This window comes from Muscardinus avellanarius (assembly GCF_963383645.1).
Source record: "Muscardinus avellanarius genome assembly, chromosome: 5".
Classification (NCBI taxonomy): Eukaryota; Metazoa; Chordata; class Mammalia; order Rodentia; family Gliridae; genus Muscardinus; species Muscardinus avellanarius.
In genome coordinates, this window is record NC_137790.1 from 25,265,756 (window position 1) to 25,291,896 (window position 26,141).

A 26,141-nucleotide genomic window follows, 5' to 3' on the forward strand; every position below is an offset into this window, starting at 1 on the left:
GTATACTGAGTCAAACAAACGCATAAATTGAAGATAGTCCCAATGTAAGATTTCTGGGCTACTTCTGCACATTTTTCCAAAGTCTCAGAACAAAAGAAAAATCAAATATAGTTTAAATCAATGACATCAGAGAAAAAAGAACTAAATAGTTCTATTCAAATTATTGAATACTAGTGTTCAGAAAATCTTGGTAAAACACTTGAAGATACTGTAAAGTGAAATAATGTTGAAAAATGATGAGTTCACCTGCATTAAACAAGATACTGAATATTAATGAAAACAAAGGTGAAGAAATGAAGATTTTTTTTGAGTGAAAGGCAATATTATAATTTTCTCTTATATATAAAAGAAACATTTTTCTACAAATATTAAACGATGACCTTGAAAAATTGATGTAAACTGAGCATAGTGGTGCATGCTTGTAATCCCAGCATTTGGGAGATTGAAGCCAGAGGATCGTGGTTCGCGGACAGCCTCAGCTACTTATTAAGGCCTTCTGCAACTTAGTGAGACCCAGTTTCAAAATAAAGAATAAAAAATAGGGCAGGGAGTGTAGCTTGGAGGTCAAATAAACCTGGGTTTCATCCCCAAACCCACAGAAAAAAAAAGTTGATATAATCTCTACAACATTAAAATTAACTTTTTCAATGGTCATAACTTTTTCCTTGGAGTAAACATTACTGGTCCTTACAGTCTCTAAAAATGTTCAGAAGTTCTGTATGTCTCCCATTATCATTTTGATCTTTACCAAAGGAATATTCATATCCCTTTTTATCTTTTTAACAACACAACCTCTGATTTAATATGAAGAATCTATTATTCAACTGAGTAGAGAAAATTCCCATATTACCTGCTTTGTTCATCTGAAATTACACTCTAGTATTGGCTGAATTTTCAGGAGTTATGTAATGAGAGAAGTGGTTTAAGATGTATTTTGGAATCACAGAATAAATGAACTTGACATAAGAAATGATCAACAAAAGGTAAGAATAGCACTAGTATGAAGTGTGCTGCTCAGTTAACCTGAACCAATAAGAATAATATCTGTCTATGCACAGTGTTGCAAGCCTGCCATCCCAGTACTTAGAAAACTGTGATGAAGGATTGCAGGTTTGAGGACAGTCTCAGCAATGTAGGGAAAATCTCATCAATCTTGCAAAAACATTTCAAAATAAAATATATCTGTGGTGTAGTTCAGAGGTAGAATACCCTTGGCCTCAATTCCCCCTCCCCACAAAAAAGGAAGAATAGTATGTGGAATAAGTTAGAATCCCTTGTCAATTCTCAGAAATCACTCAATATTTGAAAATACTATTTTTCTTTTCAAAATGGATTGCCACTTGGTTTTTAATCATGGGTGAAAGTTTTATATGGAAGAAATTTAAACTAGTAATTTAGAAAATTTTTGCTACACCACTGAGAATTAGCCTTGATGACAAAATTAAGAAAGTGGTTTTCATTTGAATAGAACTCATGCCTCTCCTCTCCCATCCATGTAAATGATAAAATGAACATTGAATGGCCGTGAGTGGCATAATTATAGTTTTAAGGTTAAAATTTTTAGTTATAAATTATGTAAATTCTACCTTCTTCTTTAGATGTGTCAAATATGTTTTAAAAATATGTGTAGCATGATTACCTATTTTATAACATACTTCCACTTTATTTATGAAATGTAAACAGGGTAATACATTGTGGCTTTTATAGTAATAATATTTAAGCATTTTATATAGCTGAATAAAACAGACTTTGAAACAATTAGAACTTACTGGAGCTGTTGTGCTTTGAATTTTGGAAGAACTTCCAAAGGCATAGGTGTTCAAGGCTTTTTCTCCAATGCAGTAATGTTTAGAGATGAGCTTTTGGGAAATGATTGGATCCTGAGAAATTCAACCCTGTGTGTAGATTAATCTGTTAATAATTGTGTGGACCACTGAACATTGGTATCTATAGGCAATAGGGCATGGCGGAGGAATTAGGTCAATATTGGCCTGCCCTGGAAGGATATTTCTTCTCTTCAACCTCTTTCTTTTTTATTTTGCTTCCAAGATGCAATGAGCTGGGCCTCTTTGCTGTACCATAACCTTCTACCACAATGTTCTGCCTCACCCCATGCCCAAACAATGGAGGCAGCCAGTCCTGGACTGAAACTTCTGAGGCCATAAAACAAAACAAACTGTTCTGCTTTAAGTTACTTTCCTCAGGTAGATGTCAAAGTGACAGAAAGCTAACCAACACAGAGACAAACTATTTAGAAATTAATTTATTCCAAAATATTATGTAAGTGAAATTCTATCATAATGCAATTTAATGATATGTATCTTAGTTTACTTAATATTCATTATAGTTTTTCCTAGAATTAAGAAATTTTTAATGTGAAGTTTCTTATTCTAATTTATTTTTGCATTCATATTTTTTGTCTTTTTAATTTTTTTTTAGCACTGGGGATGGAAACCAGGAAAATTTTGAGTAATATTTTGGAATGACTTTCAATCTTGTGCATTCAATCTTCTGCAGTTCAATATTCTGACATAGGAAAAGTAAGTCCTGTGTAGCCAAAAGTTTTTTTTCTGCTTTTTTCAATTGTATTTGAATTTTTCACATTTGCTTTTACTTTTCTTTCAATCCTTATCTTTCACTTGTATTTGGTTCTATAAGTTAATAATATTGAATCATTCTAATTATTTTTTTCTCTTAGGATGAAGTTTTTTGAGGATAAAAAAAAAAAAAAAAAGCCAGACATATATAACAGTGCTCTTCTTCCCAGATGGCACCAGCTACATCTTGGATCTGGGATGTCCCCCAAAAGGCACGTGTTAAAGTTATGGTCCTCAGCTTGGTGCTGTTAGGAGGTAGTAAAACCCTTAAGAGGTGGGGTCTAGGAGAATTCTTCTTGTCACTGGGGCCTTTGAAGGGGCTAGTGGGACCGCAACTCTTCTTTTTCTTTCATATTATAATCATGAACTGAACAGCTTTACCTTCCCATCTGCTTCCTGTCACGATGTGCTTACTACCTCTCCATAGTTTTCAAAGGCAACAGGCCAATCAATCATGGACTAGAACCTTTGAAACCATGAGTCAAAATACAACATTTCTCCTTAGAAGTTGATAATTTCACCTGTTGTTTTCAGTAGTTAATTATTCTTCCTCTTTTCAAGGAAAAAAAAAGACAAGAAAATGCTCCCAGAGGATAGCAAGAGATTTGGTTATGGTAGTAAGTAATTGGGATCTTTTCAACTTGGCAGTGGATCACATTTCAGAAATCTGTACATATAAATTTTTTATTGATATATAATAATTATCATACATATTTTATCAGGTATACTGTTATGTTTTGATTCATTCAATAATTATCAAATCATGGTAACAAGCATATCTGTCACCTTACATTTTTTTTCATTTCTTTGTGTAAAAAATTCAAAATCTGTTCTTTTAGATGTTTTAAAATAAACTTCATCATTTTTAAACTATAGTTATCATATCTGCAATTGGACATCAGAATTTATTTCTACTATCATAGTGTAGCACATTTTGCTCATTACCAAGCCTCATTCCATCTTCCTTTTCTACTTACTTTCCCCAGTTCCTGGTAACTCCTATTAATACTCCCAAATACTTTGAAATCAACTAATTAAAAATTATACATTCGGGTGAGACTGTGCATCATTCTTTCTGTATGTGGCTTATTTCATAGAACATGGATACTCTAGTCCTATCCATTTTTTCTCAGGAGATAGGATTTCATCTACTTATAGATGAAATAGAAGTTCTTTTTTTTTTTTTTTTTTTAGCACTGGGGATTGAACCCAGGTGTGTTCTACTTCCAAGCCACACTCTTATCCCATCGAAGCAGAATCTTGCTAGTTTAATGAGAGTCTCACTATTGAGGCTGTTCTCAAATTGGTGGTTCTCAAACCAAGTTCCTCAGCCTCCCAAGTACTGAGATTACAAGTGTGTATCACCATACCTGTTGTTATTTTTTAATTTTTAAGAAAACTTTCTTCTATTTTCCAAAATAGTTTTACTAACTTACATTTCTATCAATTTACTATGAAAATTTGACTTTTGCCATATACCTGCCAACATGTTATTTTTTATGGTAATCCAATCTAACTGGGATGAGGTGAGATCTCATTGTATTTTTTATTTGTATTTCACTGATGATTATTTCTCTAATGTTTACTTTTATGAGAACTTTTTCTGTTTTTATTTTGGCTTGTTCTAAATCTTTTGTGAGAACTAGCTATCAGATCATTACCACAATTTAAATTGAATTACTACTATTATTGTTATTGTGCTTTTAAATTCCTAGATTAGTCAGCTTTTTGCTGCTGATAATAATAAATTAAAGGATAAAACATTTGTTTTATCTTATTATTTCAGAGATTCAATCTCTGATCACTGGGCTGCCTCCATTGCTTTGGCCCCGATGGGTAGCAAAATATCACAGTGGAGTGGTGTGGCAAAGAAAACAGCTCAGCTCATACTGGTGGCCAGAAAGCAGAGAAAGAGAGGGGAAGGAGCCAGAGACAAAATATAGTCCCCAAGTACACACCCAGTGTTCTACTTTTTTCAAGCATATCCCATTTGCTTAAAGTTTCTATGACTTCCTAGTAATACATTCAAATTATTAGTCCACACATACATTGATCTACTAATGAGGCAAGAGCCTTCATAATGAAATTGCTCACCAAGTATCTCACCTCTGGACATTGCTGTACTGGGGACCAAGTTAACCCACGAGACTTTGTAGAACAATTTTCATCCAAAGAAGAACACTTCCATAACAATTTTGGCAATTAATCTCTTGTCATACGTCTAGTTTGCCAATATTTTCTTTGCTAAACATTGTTTCTTCATTCTTTTTTTTTCTTCTGTGCAGGAACATTTTAGCTTTATAGAATCCCATTTACCATTTGTAATAGATATTGAAGATTTATTCTTTATTTTTTAATTTTCTTTACCACAACTTTTATTTTACCTACATTTAGCTTGGCTTTCTGCTTCCCATTTTTTTTTTCTCATTTAATTTTGTCTAGCTTCATTCATGTAAATTTACTTGAAAATCTGTCACTTTTTTAAAAAGAAAATTATACGACTAAAACTACTAACAATAAAAAAGTGATAAATAGAATCAAACTGTCCTATTTTCAGTGAAAATACATAATAGAAAGTGTTATTGTTTTATTATTTAGTTTATCTTTTGTAATGATAATATTTAAATAGAAAATCTAAATACAAATTCATTATTTCTAAATTATTGAGCATTTTGTATGAAACATTCTACATTTAATTGTCAATGAAAAGTCATAGAAACCACTAAATTCTAAAACCAGTACATATAAATTGAGGTTCTTCAATTTCTCCTATTATTAAAAAAATGCATACACAATTCATATAAATCATTAATTTGACATTTAAAACTGCCACTTCAGAACATAACTGTACAGTTTCTTTTATTAAAATAGGTGATTGATTACTATAATTAGATGGGTGTTCAACAAAAGCTACTTGAACAAATTATGAAGGAAAAAATTCTAAATCAGAATTAACTCCAAAGCAAATTAAAATAAAATAAATCACCTTTTAATTAAAATTTCATAATTGATTGATTTATCTCATTTGGCAACATTTAATCCTTTCCTATTAATCAAAAAGCTCAGACATACAATAGAAAATATCAATGAAAGTTATTAATGGTTTTGAATTATTCAAATAACAAGTTGTGAGAATGTATTTCTATATCAAAATATGTTGACCAGTGTCTCATTTTCCACTTTCACTATAAAACAAAAAGTAGAGACCCATAATAATAAACAGTATCTTCTGAGTATTTATTAATAAATTAAATTTGCAAATTGCAACTATTTAAATTAGTTTTATAAGTATAAAATTTGTTCTTTTCACTAGAATATCTAATTATTATAACATATTTCTAGTAAAATACTGTCCCTAAAATTTACAGGAAGCATGAGAATGTTATGCATGATAATCTATTGACTTTACAGATATAGAATCAAGTTTGCTTAATTTATGGAAAGTGCACTAGATGTGTAATGTATTGCACAACTGGTTTTAGTCAATTATAATACTTAATAATAAAAGAATATAAAAAATTCAGTAAGAACAGTGTTAATGGACACACAATGAGCATATATTTTTTTCTGAATTATTAGCAAAGGACTATAAAGATATCCATATACTTCTATCACTTATTGCCTATTACCTTTGATTTATATGTTATCAAGAACCATGAGAAGCCAGGCATGGTAGTACGTGATTATTAAGAGATGATTTTTACTTCCTAACATATTGAGATTTAACTTCTGTTTTAGGTAATGTTTGTTTTTCTTTGCTTAGTTGTTCACTGGGTGTAAATATTTGTTTCTCTGGTTCTGGCATGTATTAATTATTTTTTCTTTGCAGCTAATCTTTTTGATAATTTTCTCTATTGTTGGTTTGGAAGACAGAAATTCCTTCAGCTTCTGTTTGTCATGGAAGATTTTTATTTATCTATCTAATTTGAGAGATAGTTTTTCTGGGAAGAAAATGTTTGGCTCCAAGTTGTTTTCTTTCAGAGTTTGGAAATGACAGAAATTATTAAATAATAAAATGTCAAACACTTAGGGGCCTCTTATTTTCTCACATTTCTTTATATTAGTTTCCATTTAGGATAATGACTGAGACATGAATCAATTTCAGCTTTCTTTCTTTCTTTCTTTCTTTTTTTTTTTTTTTTCAGTTCTGTGGATGGAATCCAGGAGCATTCTACCTTCGAGCTATATCCTCAGCCCTATTTTTTTGTCTTTAATTTTTTTTTTAGTCTTTTTTTATTTTTTGAAACAGGGTCTCACTGAGTCGTGAAGGGCCTCGTTAAGTAGCTGAGGCTGTCCTCAACCATGATCTTCCAGTTTTAGCCTCCCAAGTGCTGACATTATAAGGGTGCACCATCACTCTGGCTTAATTTTCAGCCTTCTCGATACTAATCATTTATCTTTGTGTATCGTAACTCTCAAAAATTATGATAAAATAATCCACATAATACAATTCTAAATAAAGTAATTACACATTTCTCAGAAAAGCAGATTTTAAATAAAAATAATTTTTACCTTCATTTGTTGGTGTGTGATTTGTAAGTGAATGAGAAATAGAAAAGGAAATGATATCTATTCTCTGCTTTCTATAACTCATTTTATAAACTTCACATTCGGAATAACTATATGCATCAGTGAGAGCACACTGTTCAGAGGACTGTGACGTGGGGCTGAATCTCACAGGAAATAAATGAGAGATAAAAGTAAAGACGGCAATTTAGTGGACAGGACAGAAAAGTGTGTGTAGCATTCTCAAGTCGCTTTCACCCTCCTTGAAAAACTGTAAGGAAGTAAATCTTTCTACAAAAGAACTAAAATATTGGTTTCTCTTATTGCACTCCACATCAGGCCTTGGTTCCATTCATCATTCTCTTTGTCCACCTTTTCTCAGCCAGCTGCAGCTTTCACGCAGCAGCTGCATCCTAGGTCTGCAGTTTCAGATATCCGGCCAGCTCTGTCATATATTTTCAGCAGCGCTTGGATGTCAACTCTCCACTTTGTTTGTTCTTTTGCCTTTTATCAGTACTACAGCTCAGAGGCTGATTTTACCGGCAGAAATGCATATAACATATGCTTGGCCCTGATAATCACTATCAATGTTTAATTATAGTTTAAATTTATAACGAAAAGAATGTATTAATGAATTGTGATAAACAGACTATGTGAAATCTGTAACAACTCAGAGCTGGTAATGTTGGTGAATATTATGACAAAGTTACTGGATTGAACATCAGTCATGCATGTCCAGAAAATCTGTACAGCTCTTTGCCCAATACAAAAAGAGGTTAGTAATTTTTTTTAAACATTTTTATATGGTTCCTTGCTCTGCCCTGGATTAGCTCTCTGACCTTGGTTAAGTTGCTTATCTTCTCTAGAACCTTGGTCTTTTTCTGTTGTATGATTAATAAAAAGTTAGATGGTGTGTAGTTTCTAAAGTGTCTTTCTAGTTTATTATTCTGCATTTTTATCAATAGTAAAATATCTTTCAGAAGAGTATGATAAAATGAGTAAAAATGGACATGGAACACAAGTGCCAATATTTAACATGAATATATTTGCCTTACTACTGATCTTAAGTGTTTATAAACCAAATTCATATAATTCATCATTTTAAGAATTATAGAGAACAGTTATATGGGAGATTCATTTAAGGCACAATGTGTGATAAAATATGACTTTTATCATCTAAAGACATATTATGAATGGATAAAAATGAGGCAATTTTCCCTGTGTTTACTACTTTTTAAAATCCTTTTAAATTGGGAAATTTAATTTAAAGTATTTTATTGAAAATACTTAATTTTTAAATTAGATTTCTCTCTTATATTAAAGACTAAAAATATATTACTTCTCTCAAAAATTATAATTTAGTTTTGGTCTAAAAAAATCACTGATCATTGCATTTGAAACTTTTCTGTAATGATTTTTATATTGTTTAGTTCTGCAAATGTTATACAATCAGCATTTCTATGAATGACTTTGCTTTAAAGAGATAATAGCTAACAGATACATGAAAGTTTTCTAAGTACCACTGACATTTTGAGCTTTTCTTGTTTCTTTGTTTTGTTATTGTTTGGGGATTTGTATTTTGTAGAGGTCTACCTATTAGGTGCCAGTAGTCCTGACTCCTGCCTCTGACCCAGCCATACAATTAAAAAAAATGTTTTCAGATGCTACTAAAAGAATTGTTCTAGTTCTTTATTAACTGATAGGATATAGAATATTTATATTTGCAACCTCATTTACTCTTTTTGGTGTTCTTTATTTCTAGGTTTTAAAGTGATTACATGTTTTAAGCACACAGATCTCTTCTGAAACTGTTCATATGTCATTTTGCAGAAGGTATCTTCTTCAGTTTTATCTCTCAGCACTCACTTTACTTAAATTTTGACAGCCACTTGCCACTAACAAAAATGATAGCATAAAATATGAAGGAATGTAATGTTCTTCACAAAAATGAAGTAATGGTATGTTAACAGTAGAACATACATATGAAATCTATTACTTAATAAGAGAAAGAAGGGTCTTAAAATGGCATATGTTCACTGGAATATGAGATGTGCTTTTGGGGAGACAAATACTTTCTGAATTGATGGGGACGATGGGATTATGGGGTGGTTTTTATCTATATCTGTGTCTTTCTTACCTCTCTTTTTTCATTTTCTCTTGTCTACTTGTTGCTGAATAAGAGGTTTATTTTCTCTTGCTATAATAGAAGACGTTACTGTGTATGACCTGAAAACCACACTAGTGACTTTAAATGCATGCGATGGTTTTATCATTACTGTGGAAAATTTACCAAGTTATAGAGGTATTCTCATAATTTCTACCTGTAAAATTCAATGTTATTTCATTGAAAATTGCATGAAAGAGAAAGTCTTGGCATACACAATGATATCCCTAATCAGTGGTAGACAGTATTTTTCATATATTTTTATCAGTTCATTGTAAATATACATATTAATGGAGTATAAGACTGTAGAGGCATACATGCACACATCATTTGAAAATATTTCATGTTCATTGGAGAGTTTCTTTCTTTCCTCCTCCCATTGCCCTCAGTTAAGTCACCTTCTTTACTCACTTAAGGCTTCTCCTTCTTTTTCAAGAATCCCTCCTATTACCTATTTCTCTCTTGCTTCTGAAAGTTAAAGAGCATTTGATTTTTTTTACCTTTTGTGACAGAATAATATTTAGCATAATGTACTCCAGTTCCATCCATTTCCTTGCATATGAAATAATTTTGTTCTTTAAAGCTGAGTAAAATTTCATTGTGTGTATATTCCATAATTTTGTAATTAATTAATCTGTTGATGGGCATCTTAGCTGGTTCATAGTTTTGCAATTGTGAATTGTTTGGCTATAAACATAGATATCCATATGTTATTTTGATAATTTTGTTTCCATTCTTTGGGTAAATACTTAAAAGTGGTATTGCTGGATCATATGGTAGGTTCATTCTCATGAGAATCCTCCATACTGTTTCCAAAGTGGTTGCCTTAATTTGCAATTCCACCAACAATACATTTGAGTTCCCACTTTTCTCATCTTCACCAAAATTTGTTGTTGTTTATATTTTTAATGATTGTCCTTCTCGTTGTAGTTAGGTGAAATCTCAAGGTAGTTCTCACTTGCCTTTCCCTAATTGCTAAAGATGTTGAAATTTTTTTCATTCATTATTGGCCATTTGTATTTCTTCTTTTGTGAAGTGTCTATTTAGTACACTTGCCCATTATTTTTAATTGGGTTATTTGTTTTCTTAGTGGTAAGTTTCTTGAGTTCTCTGTATATTCTAGATATTAGTCCTCTATCAGAGGAGTAGTTGGCAAAATTTTCTCCCATTCTGTTGGTACTCTGATGAAGTGCTTGATAGTTTCTTTTGCTGCACAAAAGCTCTTCAGTTTAATGCAATTCCACATCATATTCTTCCTTCTTTTAATTCTCATTCCTTTGTCTTGTTGAGAAAGTTTTTACCTGTGCCTATGGTTTGAAGTGTTGGACCTACCTATGCTCTTTTCAAGTAGCTGCACAGTCTCTGGATTAATTTCCAGATCTTTGATTCATCTTAATTTAACTCTTGTATAGGATGAGAAAGTGGGGTTTGTTTCCATTTTTATGCATTATGGTTAATCAGTTTAGCCAATATAATTTGTTGAAGAGGCTAGCTTTTTTCAATGTATGTTTTTGGCACTTCTGTCAAAAAAATCAGTTGGCTGTAATTGTATGGATTTGTTTCTGGGTCTTCTATTTTGCTCCATTGGCCTTTGTGTCTTTTTGTGTCAATATCATGCTGTTTTTATTACTGTGGCTTCATAGTATACTTTGAAGTCAGGTATTGTGATGACTCTTGCATGGTTCTGGTTGCTAAGAACTACTTTAGCTATTCTGGTTTTTTTGTTGTTCCACATGAGCCTGTAAAAAATGATTTTGGTAATTTAATGGGTATTGCATTTAATCTGTAGATCACATAGAAAAATGGCTATTTTGTGTGTTTGTGGTAGTGGGGGTGGAACCCAGGGGCTTTTCTAGCTCCAGTCTATACTCCCATACCTATTTTATATTTTCTTTGGAAGCAGGGTCTCACTGAGTTGCTGAGAGCCTCACTAAGTAGCTGAGGCTGGCTTTGAACTTGTGCGATCCTCCTGTCTCAGCCTCCCAAGTGCTGGGATTACAAATGTGCACCACCATGCCCAGCTAGAAAAATGGCTATTTTTATGTATTTATTCTGCCTATCCAAGAACATGAAAAGGTTTTGCATCATCTGAGATCTTCTTTAATTTATTTCTATGTTTTACAATTTTCTTTGTAGAGGTCTTTTATATCCTTGGATAGATTTATTTCTAAGTATTTTAACAAAATCATAAGATGGTTTCTCAAAAATAATAAGCCAGGCATGGTGACGTACACTTGTAACCCCCGTGCTTGGGAGGTGGAGACAGGGGGATAATGCAGGTTCGAAGCCAGTCTCGCTGGCTTAAGAGACCCTGTTTCCAAATAAAAATATAAAAATAGGTATGGGAGTGTAGCCCGGAGGTAGAAGGGCTTCCAGAATCCCCAATATCACTAATAATAATAACATAATAATAAACAAACAAGCTGGGTGTGGTGGTACATGCTTGTAATCCCAGCATTTGAGAGATGAAAGAGATGAAAAAGGTGATATTACTACAAACTGTGAAAAAAATTTGAAGTAGAACTATCTATTATTTTATTTTTATTTATATATATATATATATATATATATTTATTTATTTATTGTTTCATTGTAGTCATACATTACAATGGAATACGAGACTTGTGAGGATATACACAGCACACATCATCCAATTAGCCCTTATCCAATCCCCATCCCATTCCCACCCCCTCCCTTGATCCCATGCTTGATTGGTGATTAAATTTGATACATTTGTTTACATATATTATGAGTTTTAAAGAGATTCCATCCTCCCCCATCCCATCCACTCTGATTGGTCACCTTACTTGCTCATCTATAGGGCCCTTCCTTCAACTAGATCTCCTCCTATTACCTATTTCTTCCTAGTTTTGGCATATTAGGGAAAGCATCTGGTTTTCTATTTTCTGTGATATTTCTCTGTGTATGCCACATTGCAAGTTCTGATCCCATTCTTGATGGCTACGGCACTGGTCTGGCCACCTGGGAGACTCTGATGCCGGCTTCGCTGGCTCCAGCACCAACCTTGGCTCATGGAAGGCCCCAATCCCGGCCTCGTTGGCCCCAGCACAAGCCTCACCCCTCGGCAGGCTCTGATCCCGGCCTCGCTGGCCCCGCGCTGCCCTAATCCCTCAACAGGTTCCAATCCCGACCTCGGAGGCCCCAGAACTGGCCTTGCCTCACAGCAGGCTCCAATCCCAGCCTCACTGGCCCCGGCACCAACCTCACCACTTGGCAGGCTCCAATCCAGGCCTCAGAGGCCGCAGCACCAACCTTTCCTCACAGCAGGCTCCTATTCCGGCCTTGCTGGCCCCGGCACCTGCCTAACCACTTGGCAGTTTCTGATGCCAGCCTCGGAGGCGCCAGCACCGGCCTTGCCTCACGGCAGGCCCCAATCCCAGCCAGGGGGCTCCGGCACTGGCCTTGCACCTCAGCAGACTCCAATCCCGGCCTTGGTGGTCCCAACATCGGGCTCACCTCTCCACAGACTCCTATCTCAGCCTTGGAGGCCCAGCACCAGCCTTGCCTCACAGCGGGCCCCAATCCCAGCCAGGCTGGCCCAGGCACCAGCCTCGCACCTCAGCAGGCTATGATTCCAGCATCGCTAGCCCCAGCTCCGGCCTTGCCTCATGGTAGGCCCTGATCCCAGACTCGCTGGCCCCAGCACTGGCCTAAACCCTTGGCAGGCTCTGATCCTGGCCTCGGAGGCCCCAACACCAGTCTTACCTCATGGTGGGCCTCAATACCAGCCAGGGTGCCCCGGCACCAGCCTCTCACCTCCGCAGGCTCCAATTCTGGCCTCGATGTCCCCAGGATCGGCTTCACCCCTCTGCAGGATCCAATCCCAGCCTCAGAGGCCCCAGCACTGGCCTTGCCTCATGGCAGGCCACAATCCCAGCCAGGCTGGCCCTGGAACCAGCCTCACACCTCAGCAGGCTCTGATTCTGGCCTCGCTGGCCCTAGCTCTAGCCTAACCTCTCAGCAGGCTCCCATCCCAACCATCCCAATCTCTTGTGCCCCAGCAGCGGCTTTGCCTCACAGCAGACACTGATACCAGCCTCGGTGGTCCCAGCACTGGACTAACCTCTCAGCAGGCTCTGATCCTGGCCTTGGAGGACCAAGCACCTGCCTTGCCTCATGGTAGGCTCCAATTCTGGCCTCACTGGCCCTTGCATTGGCCTCACCCCTTGGCAGGCTCTAACCCCGGTCTCAGTCAGAGGCCCCAACACCAGCCTTGACTCACAGGAGACTCCAATCCAGGCCTCCCTGGCCCCAGCACTGGCCTTGCTGTGCAATGGGCTCTGGTCTCTGTCACTATGTCTACAAATGTTCCCTTTCTTTCTCTCTCTCTCTCTCTCTCTTTATTTATTTATTTTTCCTTATTTTTTGGCAGTACTGGGGTTCCTGGAAACCCCTCTGTGTCTGGGATACACTCCAGATAACTGACTCTTTTATTTTTAATATCTATTTTTTATTTAGAAACAAGGTCTTCTAAGCCAGCAAGTCTGGCCTCAAACTAGCGCAATCCTGTCTCTGCCTCCCAAGCACAGGGGTTACAAGTGTGTGCCACCATGCCCAGCATTCTTCCATTTTTTTTTTAATATGAGAAAGCAGACCATGTCTTTTGAAAAGCTGGGACCCCAAATACCTAGCAGCAATAAATTTTGTCTTCCCTCCAAAGACAGAGGTCCACAGCTTCACCTCAAAAAGCAGGCTCTGCTGTTCCACGTACACCCTGGCCTCTCACTCTGCACTAAAGAGCGCGGGGGCCATGAGGGGTGATAACTCCCAGAACATGCAGCATGTAGGCCCATCCTGGCTATGCGGGGCTACCTCTGATACCCCCCAAATCATTTTGCCACTTAGCATGTTGTCTAATCTTCTCGAGCATGTGTGGCAGAAGCAGCCAGTCTACTTTTGGGGAGATTTCCTTGAAAGATCAAGGTGGACTGGTCTGGATCTGTGTGCCCCACCAAATTTTACCTTTGGGGCAATTTCTTCCGGAGATCAAGTTGGGTTGAATCAGATATCTGCCTCTCCAAAATAAGAGCCTCTATCTCTACCGCCGCAGGGCCACCTCTCTGCAGGTGATGCAGCTCCGCAGTTCCACTGGCAATGCCGTGCCATTGGTACCACGGCGCAGCTGCCTTCCGCCTAGTTCTCCACTGAACTCCCTCCCCACATGACATGATGTCCAGAATTCCTAAGCCTGTGTGGCAGGGGCAGTCCCCCTTCATGGGGATTTCTCCTCCCAAAAGTTCCAGGTGAATTGGATAGAGTCTGTCTGTATCTCCTGATTCCTGGCTGCCGCAGCTGCCCTCTTGGCTCCTCTCCAATATTTTACTTATTTTATTTATTTTTTGAAGGGGTTGTAAGATTAACACTCAGCAGCAATGAATTTTATCTCCTTTCCAAGAGTGGAGGCCCACAGCCCCACTGCAAAAAGCAGGATCTGCTATTCTGGGTATTCCGCAGCCCTCGGCGCAGCATAGGAGCGTGGCGGCCAGGTGTGCTGTGTTCCCAGGATGCAAGTCTAGGCTCCCCACCCAGTACTTCTCAACTTCCTCCACCACGCCTGGATCATTTTTTCTTACAAGATATGATGTTACAAGTCCCCATCATGCAGTGCTGAGGTGTTTTTTTCCTCCAATCCTTTCTGGGATGATCCTCCATAAAATGCTTTTCTTGCATTGCTGGCGCCTCCTCGTCATCTTGCTTCCAATTCTGCTATTATCCACTCTCTCTCCTGTATTCTAGATAGGAAGTTGCAACTGGAAGTGTCTCCTTAAGTTGTCCCAACTCGATATTAAACCAAAATCTGGTGTCCAGGGTTTCCCCGAAAAGCTTATCCTTATTGGCGGCCACGATTGTTAGTGCGACGGTGGCCACCACCATCTTAACCATCTCTACATCATGTGTTTTACAGAGATTCCATCTTTCCCTATCCCATCCCCTCTGATTGGTCACCTTAATTGCTTCTCCATAGGGCCCTTTCTTCAACTAGATCTCCTCCTACTACCTATTTCTTCCTAGTTTTGGCATGTTAGGGAAAGCATCTGGTTTTTTATTTTCTGTGATATTTCTCTGTGTATGCTGCATTGCAAGTTCCTATCCCACTCTTGATGGCCCTGGCACTGGCCTGGCCACCCGGCCAACTCTGATGCCAGCCTCGCTGGCTCCAGCATTGGCCTTGCCTCATAGGAGGTCTCAATCCTGGCCTCGCTGGCCCCAGAACCAGCCTCACCCCTCAGAAGGCTCCAATCCAGGTCTCAGAGGCCCCAGCACTGGCCTTGCCTCATGGTGAGCTCCGATCCCAGCCTCACTGGCCCCAGTACCGGCCTCACCACTTGGCAGGCTCTGATCCCAGCCATGGAGGCCCCAGTACCAGCTTTGCCTCATGGCAGGCTCCGTTCCTGGCCTCGCTGGTTCCGGCACAAGCCTTATCCCTTGCCAGGCTCTGATCCCGGCCTCGGAAGCCAAACTGAAAATTTAAAGCATTATCAGAAACTACTTTGAAAAACTGTTCTACAACAAAATGAAAAAATCTAGAGAAATTGACAAATTTCTAGATAATATTTCTAAGCCAGCTTTCCTCACAGATGAAAGACAGTTGTGGATTAAAGTATTTGCAATATAACCTGGGTACAGTGGTACATGACTGAAATCTCAGATACTTGGAACTGAGGCAGGAAGATTGCAAGTTCAAGGCTAGCTGGGATAATTTAGGGAGGCCCTACTTAAAAATTAAAACAAAATAGAAAAGAAATATGGGGGTGTTGCTCAATGGTTAACACTCCTGAGTTTAATCCAAGGCACCTCAATAAAAGAAAATAACAGTATATGAAACAAGAAAGTTGTGATGGCAAATGGGAAGGAGATGCACAAATGAATTATGATGCTAGGGAAAGAAATACCACTTTACTTATAATAATATCTTAAAAAACATTATTTTTATGGTTCAGTCTTACATGTCACAGTAACAAATATTTCATGCTGGGAAAAGTCACTTGAACTGCTTTTTCTTTTTTCTGGTGGTACTGGGGTTCTTGGAAGCCCTTCTACCTCCGGGCTATACTCGTAGACCTATTTTATACTTTTTTTTTTTTTTTGAAAACAGGGTCTCTTAAGCTAGTGCGGCTGGCTTCAAACCTGTGCGATCCTCCTGTCTCTGTCTTCCAAGCATGGGGATTACAAGCGTGCGTCACCACACCCGAGTCTGCTTTTTTCCTGTTTAAAAAATAAATTGAATGCATTGTTTATTAACAATCTGAAAAAATCCCTAAAACAGAACTCATTTATTAATAAACTAGCAAAATATTGGAACTATCATTTCAATGATGATTAAGAATATTTTTCTCAAGCCGGGTGTGGTGGTCCATGCGTGTAATCACAGCATTCAGGAGCTGAGACCTGAGGATGGCATTTCGTGGACAGCCTCAGCTACTTTGTTAGGCCTTTCGCAATTTAGTAAGACCCTATTTCAAAATAAAGAATAAAATATAAGCCAGGGGTGTGTAGCTCAGAGGATGAATGTTCCTGGGTTCTATCCTGAGACCTGCAAAAAAAAAAAAAAAAAGAGTATTTTTCTTTTACCTTATTTGATACTGTAATCTACAATAAGAAACATGTCATTTGCCACATAGCTCTTGAATCACTTGGAATTTTCTGGGTAATGAGAATGCATTTTTTTTTCCCAATGTGGCCACTTTTCATGTGCTCTTTCATAGAGTCAGTATGGTGCTTGTTGGAAAGCAGGAGCCAATCAAAAGATGACTGGGCTAAACCTTTAGCCTCACTTCCTGATTGCCATGAAGGGAAGACCTCCTTAAGGTGAGTGGATCACTAAGGAATAATATTTAATAATTATGTCCAAATAATGTGTTTTCTATAAAAAAATTTTAAAAGAAATAGGTTTGAAGAAATTCTGGACTACTGAACACACAGAGATTCCTGAAGAGTGGTGCCTTTCACAAGGTCATGGTGAGCTCTATGACTTTTCCCCTGTCCCTTTGACAATGGAGCTCTTCCATCAGGCTGCTCAACTGTAACTTGTGTAATATTCTTTAAAATAAATGATCAAATATAGCAACAACAACAACAAAAAAACTGCATGAGTTCTGTGACATGCTTTAGTAAATTAAACAATCCAAGGAAAAGAGTCATGGGGATTTCTGATTTTTGGCCAAGTCAGAAACTAGGACCATACAACTGGCATCTGAAATAGAGAAAATCTGTGGGATGGAGTTTGTAGGCATTCTTTTGCTCTTAGACAAAAGGCTGAGAAGCAAAAAATCCCTTATGGTATGGACACTTAACACCATGTAGTGGACAATTAAACTGAATTGTCAAAATTCAAATTATTGTCCACTGAAGAACAAAGCTCAATTGATATGTAGATAAAAATGTTCACATGTGTCTGGCATGGTGGCTCATGCTTGTGATCCCCATGCTTGGGAGGTGGAGACAGGGTTTCCAAGAACCTCAGTACCACCAAAAAAAAAAAAAAAAAAAAAAGTTCAAATGTGCTGGAGTGCATGTGTTTTCACATGCACACACACACACACACACACACACACACACACACACACCCCACACACACACATCTGGTATGCATATAATTGCCAATCGAAGGAACCAGCCAAAATGCCCTTTAACAGATGAATGGATTACAAAATTTTGTGATAGGTACACAATGGAATATTATTCAATCATAAAATAGAACAAAATTATGTCATTTGTGGGGGAATGGATAGAACTAGAGAACATTATGTTAAGTGAGATCAGTCCAGTTCAAAAATGTAAAAAAAAAAAAAAATCAATGTTCTCCCATATTTGAAAGCTAGGAAAAAGCTAGAAGGAGAAACATTAGATGAGTAAATAAGGCAACATAACTGAAGAGGATAGGAGAAGGAAAGAGGGAAATTCCCGAATATGCATAATGTTCATTCATAAACATATCAAAGCCAGTCACTAAGCCAAACATGAAGAGAGAGAGAGGGCAAGAAATGGGATGAGAACTGGGGACAGGTTAAGTAAGTGATATGTGCATGTATGCCTCTACCATCTTGTACTCCATTAAGGTGTATGACAACAGTGCACCAATAAAAAAGAAAAATGACTGTAAGATAAAAAAAAAAAAGTGATGTGTTGTGTTTTCCAGTGAGTGGTATGTAAAAATAAGAAACACACTTTGGCTTTTTCTATATCTGAAACATATTTAATCCTCATAGTATGCTATTAAGCAGAAGGAAGAGTACCTGTAAATTAGGTATTACAATGTTAATACAGTTATAAAGGTGAAATTGGAAATAGAATATTGTAACTTGCTCAGTACATTTGATTTTTTGATCTTTTTACTATGAGAAATGTGAAAATGGGGGCAATGACTCTAAGAAAGTGTCACAGTAGCATGAGTAGGCTCAAATGGATTAAGCAGGATGGTTAATCTGGAATCACGTATCCTTTCCTGTTTAAAAGGAATCCTTGAGTAGTCTAAAATAGTTATATTTTAGGGTAGAATATAGTTAACAGTTTCAAAGAGCAAACAATACATTGGGAAGTAAACAATATACCCAAATTGTACCCATGTTATAAACATGTATTGTGTCCTTACATATAAAATATTTGTGTTGATATGATTGGCAGTGGCCCCTCCTAGATATACATAATTTTGTAGATATTTTAACTTATCAAAATAAATATTTGTTTACATTTCTATTTTACTCAAGTCATTTTCAGTGCTGTTAATCATACAAATCAGAGCATGGATATGTGTTTTGTTGATAGATGTGATGTCCTCCAATGGAATAATTTTGTCATCATTTCCCCATTGTTCTCAATGTGCACAGACTTTTAAGTATTATTATTTTATTTTAGAAAGTTTTTTTCTTTTTCAAACAAATCTTGTATTGTAGACCAATAAACCACAATATAGAAGAGTTAAGTCCTTCAGGAAATCACTAGGTTCATTCTTAAAAGCACTCAGTACTTAAAAACATATAATTAAAAATGTCCAATTTATGAAAAAAATGCCCATAAGAAACAGTATACATTCCCATTCTTGCCTCAAATACTAAATTAGAATGCAAAGGAATGGCAATGAGATCACAGAGAACATCTTAAATAGAAAAATAACTAGAAAGGGCAGAAGATGGCTTTTATGAGCTGTCAGCTTTCTTCTATTAGAGAAATGGGGAAGTGCCTCGGTGATTTCAGAATACTGAAGTTTAAGTCAGTAGCTTGGAGTTGGAGGAAGCTGCCTTGAGCTAATTGCCATGTGCTGTTCAAGCTAATAGACTTTTACACTAAGTGGCTGATGAAGCTTGTTTAAGTAATGGGTTTTTCTTTAGGCAATAAGAAATTCCAGAATACTTTTACCTAAATAAGGGAAAGGGCAACCGAGAAGAGAAAAAGGAAAAAGGAAAAATGATTATAAAATAAATAGCAAAAAAAAAAAATCAAGTAAATTTTTGGGTAAATGGAAAAAGATTGAAATGTTCCTTTGTATTTTCCTATCAATATCATTGAGTGGTTTTAAATATGTTGCAAAATAACCACTATACATATATAAAATATATATTTTATGGCTATATATAGCCATAAAACAGCACAAAATTATGTCATTTGTGGGGAAATGGATAGAACTGGGGAATACTATGCTAAGTGAGATTAGTCCAGTTACAAAATTTAAAAAATCAATGTTTTTCCCTATATGTGAAAGCTAGGGAAAAGGTATCATAAGAGGAACCCTAGACAAAGAAGGAGAAAACTTAGATGAGCAAATAAGGCAACCTAACTATAGATATATAATGGTTATTTTGTAACATATATAAATATTTATATATATTTATATATATTTTGTAACATATATGTTTGTATGCATATATATATATATATATATATATATAAATATAGTTACTTAAGTGTCATATGACCATGTGGCACCATTTTCTTTATAATTATAAATTATAATTTATAATTTCTTTTAAGGTTTTATAATTTATAATTATGCTCTATTCAAACAAGTATTTTATAAAGTTATCTAATTTTCATAAAACATTATTGAGGTATTTTTTCTAAACAATTTGAGATCCTACTTTTACCAATATTAAAGGAATCACTTACTAATCATATGAAATGTATTTTGAAGTAAGTATTCTAAATTAATAGCTATAAGGTTGTAACTATACAGTATAATATTTTATACATGTAATTTTGTGTGTCTAAGTTACAAGATTGTCTTTAATATATCTAAGACTTTTTGAATTAATTTACCCTGGTTTCAGGGTTTGATCATAAATTCTACATGGATTGCATTATTATTTATAACAGTAAGTCATTCACATTTATTAGGAGGAAAAATAGGCACCCAGTAACTCAGAGAGATAGAAGTAATACATAATACATATTCAAAAGGTGACTTGTATCCAAAATATATATAAAGAGCTACTACAAATTTATAAATTGCCCAAATCTTCCCCTCACAATAAAAGAAAATATACTCCAACAAGCACCTTCAATATACATTTTCAGAATGGCCTGTAAATTCATAATAATTATATTCCACCCCATCTCTAGTAGACAAATTATTAGTAATGAAGGACAGGGTGATTGTTGTTGATATGCTAAATTGTGTGCTGTATCTTTGTGCCATGAGGACTTTTTCAAAATGTAATATATAATCAAATAGACTGGCTACCTGGCTTCCAGTTTAAACTACTAATTAATACATGGACCAAGGTAAAGATTTGAAAAAAAAATTGAAGGAATTGATTTGGGTTATTGAATGATGTACTAACATGTCAATATTTTATGTAGATGCCCACCATAATTGTAATACCATTGAAAATAAAATGAATGATTTTGTTGGTCAAATAACCTGGCTCGTAAACATCAACTTAGTGACATTGATTGCCAACTTGGCACAATAGACACAACAAAAACTTCAGGCACATAGGAAAAATTTTTTAAAAAGCCCTACTGACCCTCATTTTCTTGGGGCTGTGTCCTTAGTTATTGACCTTACACTAAGGAACCCAACTCAATAACTAAGACTAGTTTATCTCTGTTTTGTTTTATTTATTTATTTATTTATTTATTTATTTATTTATTGGTTTTTCTGGGGGTGGAACCCAGGGACCTTCTACCTCCGGGCTACACTCCCAGACCTATTTTATATTTTTTTGGAAACGGGGTCTCTTAAGCCAGCTGAGGATGGCTTCGAACCTGCGCGATCCTCCTGTCTCTGCCTCCCAAGTGCGGGGATTACAAGCATGCGCCCCCAAGCCTGGCAATTATCTCTGTTTTAATAGATCAGTTAGGATGAGACTTGATCTCTGGCCAAGAGAAGCAAAAACTCCTTGCCAGCCTAAAGAAACTACAGAAGTCAGACTTTCATCCTTCATCACCCTTAAGATTAAGGAACTAAAGCCTGTGATGTAGGGGAAAGGATGTAGAATAGAACACATAGATAGGAAGGAGACATAAAGAAGAACAAGGAAAATATAACTTTAAAATGGAAGCCTGTGACAAACCCTGAGCACTGCTGGCCATCTCTAGGGTAGTGTCTTTTTTTTTTTTTTTTGGTGGTACTGGGGTTCCTGGAAGCCCTTCTACCTCCGGGCTACACTCCCAGACCTAATATATATATATATATATATATATATATATATATATATATATATATATATATATATATATGAGACCCTGTTTAATATATATATATATATATATATATATATATATATATATATATATATATTAAACAGGGTCTCTTAAACCAGCGTGGTTGGCTTCGAACCTGCGCGATCCTCCTGTCTCCACCTCCCAAGCGTGGGGATTACAAGTGTGCGCCACCACGCCCGGCTAGGGTAGTGTCTTTTTATCAGACAACCGACCATACAAAAGACAAACTTCCTTGGGCATCACCTGAGAAAGCATTCTCCTTAACATTGTAGGTTGACCTTAGACCTGATGATAAGATAGTGCAGGTGCGAACCAGGAACATTCTGAGTCACTTGCGACTGCTGACTACCAGAGGACATCCTCACATGCCTCCTGCCCACACCTCATCAAATAAAGAAGGTCCCCTCTAAGAAAAGAATTCTGCACTCTCAAAGCCAAAGAATTTCTCTCTCCCTCTTAAGATGGCTCACATTCTCCCTTGATTATGTATTTTCTACTTTTTAAAATAAATGTGTCCATTTCCCTTCAAAAATATAAAGATGGCAAATAGAATATAAAAAGTGATTTCAATATGAAAATTATTTATGTAGAATTTAAAATTGCAATGATATACTACTATCACACATTTAGGACAGTTCTTGGGTGGCCTTGAACTGATTCTATTCTCCATTTCCCATATAAAGTTCTCAAGGATAATTGTAGTATTTGAATTATGATATCTTAAGAGAGAGCTAAATCATATGCCTTGCACACATAAACTTTGTAGGTATTGTCAAGTTTTTTTGTGTGTGTGGGGGGGTTTGAGGATGGAACCCAGGGGCACTCTACCTCGGAGCTACACCCCCTGCCATATTTTTTTTATTCTTTATTTTGAAACCAGGTCTCACTGAGTTGCAGAGGGCCTCACTAAATAGCTGAGGCTGTCCGCGAATTGCTATCCTCCAGTCTCAGCCTCCCAAATTCTGGGAATACAGGCATGCACCACCACACCCAGCTTGTCAAGTATTTTTTTTTAATAATTATACAAATTTACATTCTTACAGTAGTATTTAGAGTTCTAAATGTTAATATCCTTGTCAATGTTTAGTGATAGCATTGCTTTTACTTTAATTAATTTTATGGGTATGTTTTAGAGCAGGTTCACAACATGCTGGTTACTAAGTTGTCTGAGTAGAATGAGATAGAACATTCTTTCAAGTTAGATGTGGTGCATTTACTACATATTTATAGGTAGAGAGAGAGTAGGAGCCTTGAATTAATTTTGTAATGATCTGCAAAGGCCGAGGAAAGTATTTTTAGAGTGATGATACTGTAATTCAAACACTCTACAATTATCCAATATTTCTGATCTGCTTGTGTTCCTCATTACAAGAACCACCAGAAATATTTTCACATGCTCTTTGGGACCAGTAAAGGAGAAACAGCCATTTGTTTTCTTGCTTTTGAAAATTTAAGCAAGCACCCAAGTATCCCACAGATGTTAGCCCTTTAGCTTCTGGCTCTACTGATTGCTGTGGGGCAGCTCCTGGTCTTGTAAATGTTCCACCTACTGAATATCTAACTCCTTACCCAACTTCATGAGTAGTTCCAGGAGGGAGGGTGCTGGCTTCTACTGCAGTACTCCACAGTGTGAAGGTTGGAGGAAGTAAGAATTGACACAGATTCCTATGTACTTTTGTGATGTCATTCGTGTTTGTGGGTGCCTTTAATACACATATAATTGATTTTATAGGTGTGCAAACAGAATCAAGTATATTGCATAATCAATCCAAACTATTTGGGTAAAAGAATGGAAGCAAATCTAGTTTAAAGTGATCTAATGCTTTCCCTTGTAAGACTTTGTTTTTGAGGCTCCAATGAAAGTATACACAAAAATATTAATAAAAAGTAAAATATATCAGGCAAAGACTCCTTGTATGCCCTAAACAAGTTCTTTCATTGTTAGAAAAATGTTGCATGTTTTGGTTCAAAAGCAGAAAGTACCTCCTGAGACTTCTGTACTTCCTGATCTTGTCATGTTATTGCTGCAAAGAAAATCCTACACTGCAAAGAAGCACAGAAAAATCTCAGAAATTAATAGCTCGTAGAAATGAATTCCTTCAAGAATTTTGAATGCTCCCTATTTCTCTCCGTAGCATACAATAGAAAATATACATTGTGCACAGTAACAATTTATTATTTGACATTATATCATGTTTAATATTATAAAAGTTGACATATCCACTTAAAAATTATTTATTTCTTATGTTTTATTTTATTAAATCCATCCACATCACCTTCAACTCATTTACATTGTTTCTGAGATGAATTATTATTATTATTTTATTTTGCAGGTTTGGGGATGGAACCTAGGGGCATTTGACCACCGAGCTACACCCCTGCCTTATTTTTTTAATTTTTATTTTGAAACAGGGTCTCACTAAGTTGCGGAGGCTGTCCGCTGAACTGCGATCCTCCTGTCTCAGCCTCTGGAATGCAGGGATTACAAGCATGAGCTACCACGACTGGCCTCTGGAATAAATTTTAGGTGAAAAAAAAATTATGTTAAAATTAAACAGTTGTAGCTGTGCATGGTGGTGCATGCCTGTAATCCCTGTTTCTGTACTATTAGACAGGAGGATTACATGTTCTAGGACAGCCTCAAAAAGTAGTGAGACTCTCATTAACCCAGCAGTGCCTTGTTTCAAAATAAAATTAAAATAGGTATGGGGTGTAGCTTGAAGGTAAAATGCCTCTGAGTTCTCATCTCAGTAACTTATACACACACACACACACACACACACACACACACACACACACAGTAGATAACAATAGAGTTGTTTTATGATGCTCTATCATTTGATATTTTTACCTTATTGTCTAACCATTTTTATTACTTTAAAAGTATCTAAACTTGAATTCTTGAAAAGTAGTAACCAGAGTTCTGATAAAAACCTTCGAGCTCAGAAGTTGGGCTGAAGTGGAACTCAGCCTCCTGATTTATAAGCTGTCTCTTTGCTCATATGAACTTACATGAGTGACAGAGAACAGGAGGTTTTTCTCACAGCTTTGCAGGAATAAAATGAGCAAGCACTATGGTTGGACATGTGTTCTGTATATTTTAGTTATTAACAACTATTCAGCTGGAGATATTTGGTTGCATTCCCAACATTTTGCCAATTTTTTCTTCCTAATGGGCTCAGCTGCATTTAGAAGGCCATATGAGTGGCATCAGTGACAAACTGTGAGTGGTTTGAGTTCATTTTGAGCAACTCATTATCCTTTATTAATCTAAAGGTTGATGAGTGATAAAAAAAACTCACAAAGGGAGGTGAAAGAAAAGGTAGTAATATAAACTGTAGAAAGTAATATTTTCCCATAAGAAATGTAAAGAAAGAGAAGGCTCTGTAAGACCTTGCCCTTTTTATCTTCCTTAGAGTACTCTTCAAAGAGGATCCCAAACTTGGAAATACAGTAACCAGCTTGCAATCACAGGAGACAGACCTTCAAAGTAATAGAGAGGCAGAGTGAAAGACTTGAATTCTTCATGTCATGGTTGAGTTGCCAGAGCAGTATCAGGGCGCTCATTTTTAGACATATGTATGTAGGAAGCAATATATATTCTGTGGGTTAAGTAGGATTTTTTTTTTTATATTCTCTATTTGTTGAGTGATTTTCATGAGAAGCTTAATGAATAACATCCAAATCTGTGTTCATAAAAAATATTTTGAAGCTTAGATTATTATTAAGTTTTGTCTGTTTTTTAAATTAAAAGACAATTATTAGAAAATAACAAAATAAACATAAAAATGTACTCATCACGGAAGATTCTGTAATTAGGAGAGTATTTCTTTTATAATAGGAGTCGGCAGTCAAAAGCCACTCATTTTTCATAACAGAAGATGAATTCATTAATTTGACTATTTTATAGTGTATAAGACTATTTTAGCCAGGCATGATAATACTTGCCTTTAATCCCAGTACTTGGGAGGTTGAGACAGGAGGACTGTGGGTTCAAGGACATTCTTGGTGATTAAGCAGGACCCTATTTCAATTTTTTTTTTAAAGTGTTGAGAGTATAGCTAGAAAGTAGAATATACCTGGGTTACATTCCCAGCATCAAAACAAAATTAAACAACACATAATATTATTTTTAAATAAAATGGTTCATATTTTAAGTTGGCACATCAATATTATCATTTACAAAACCA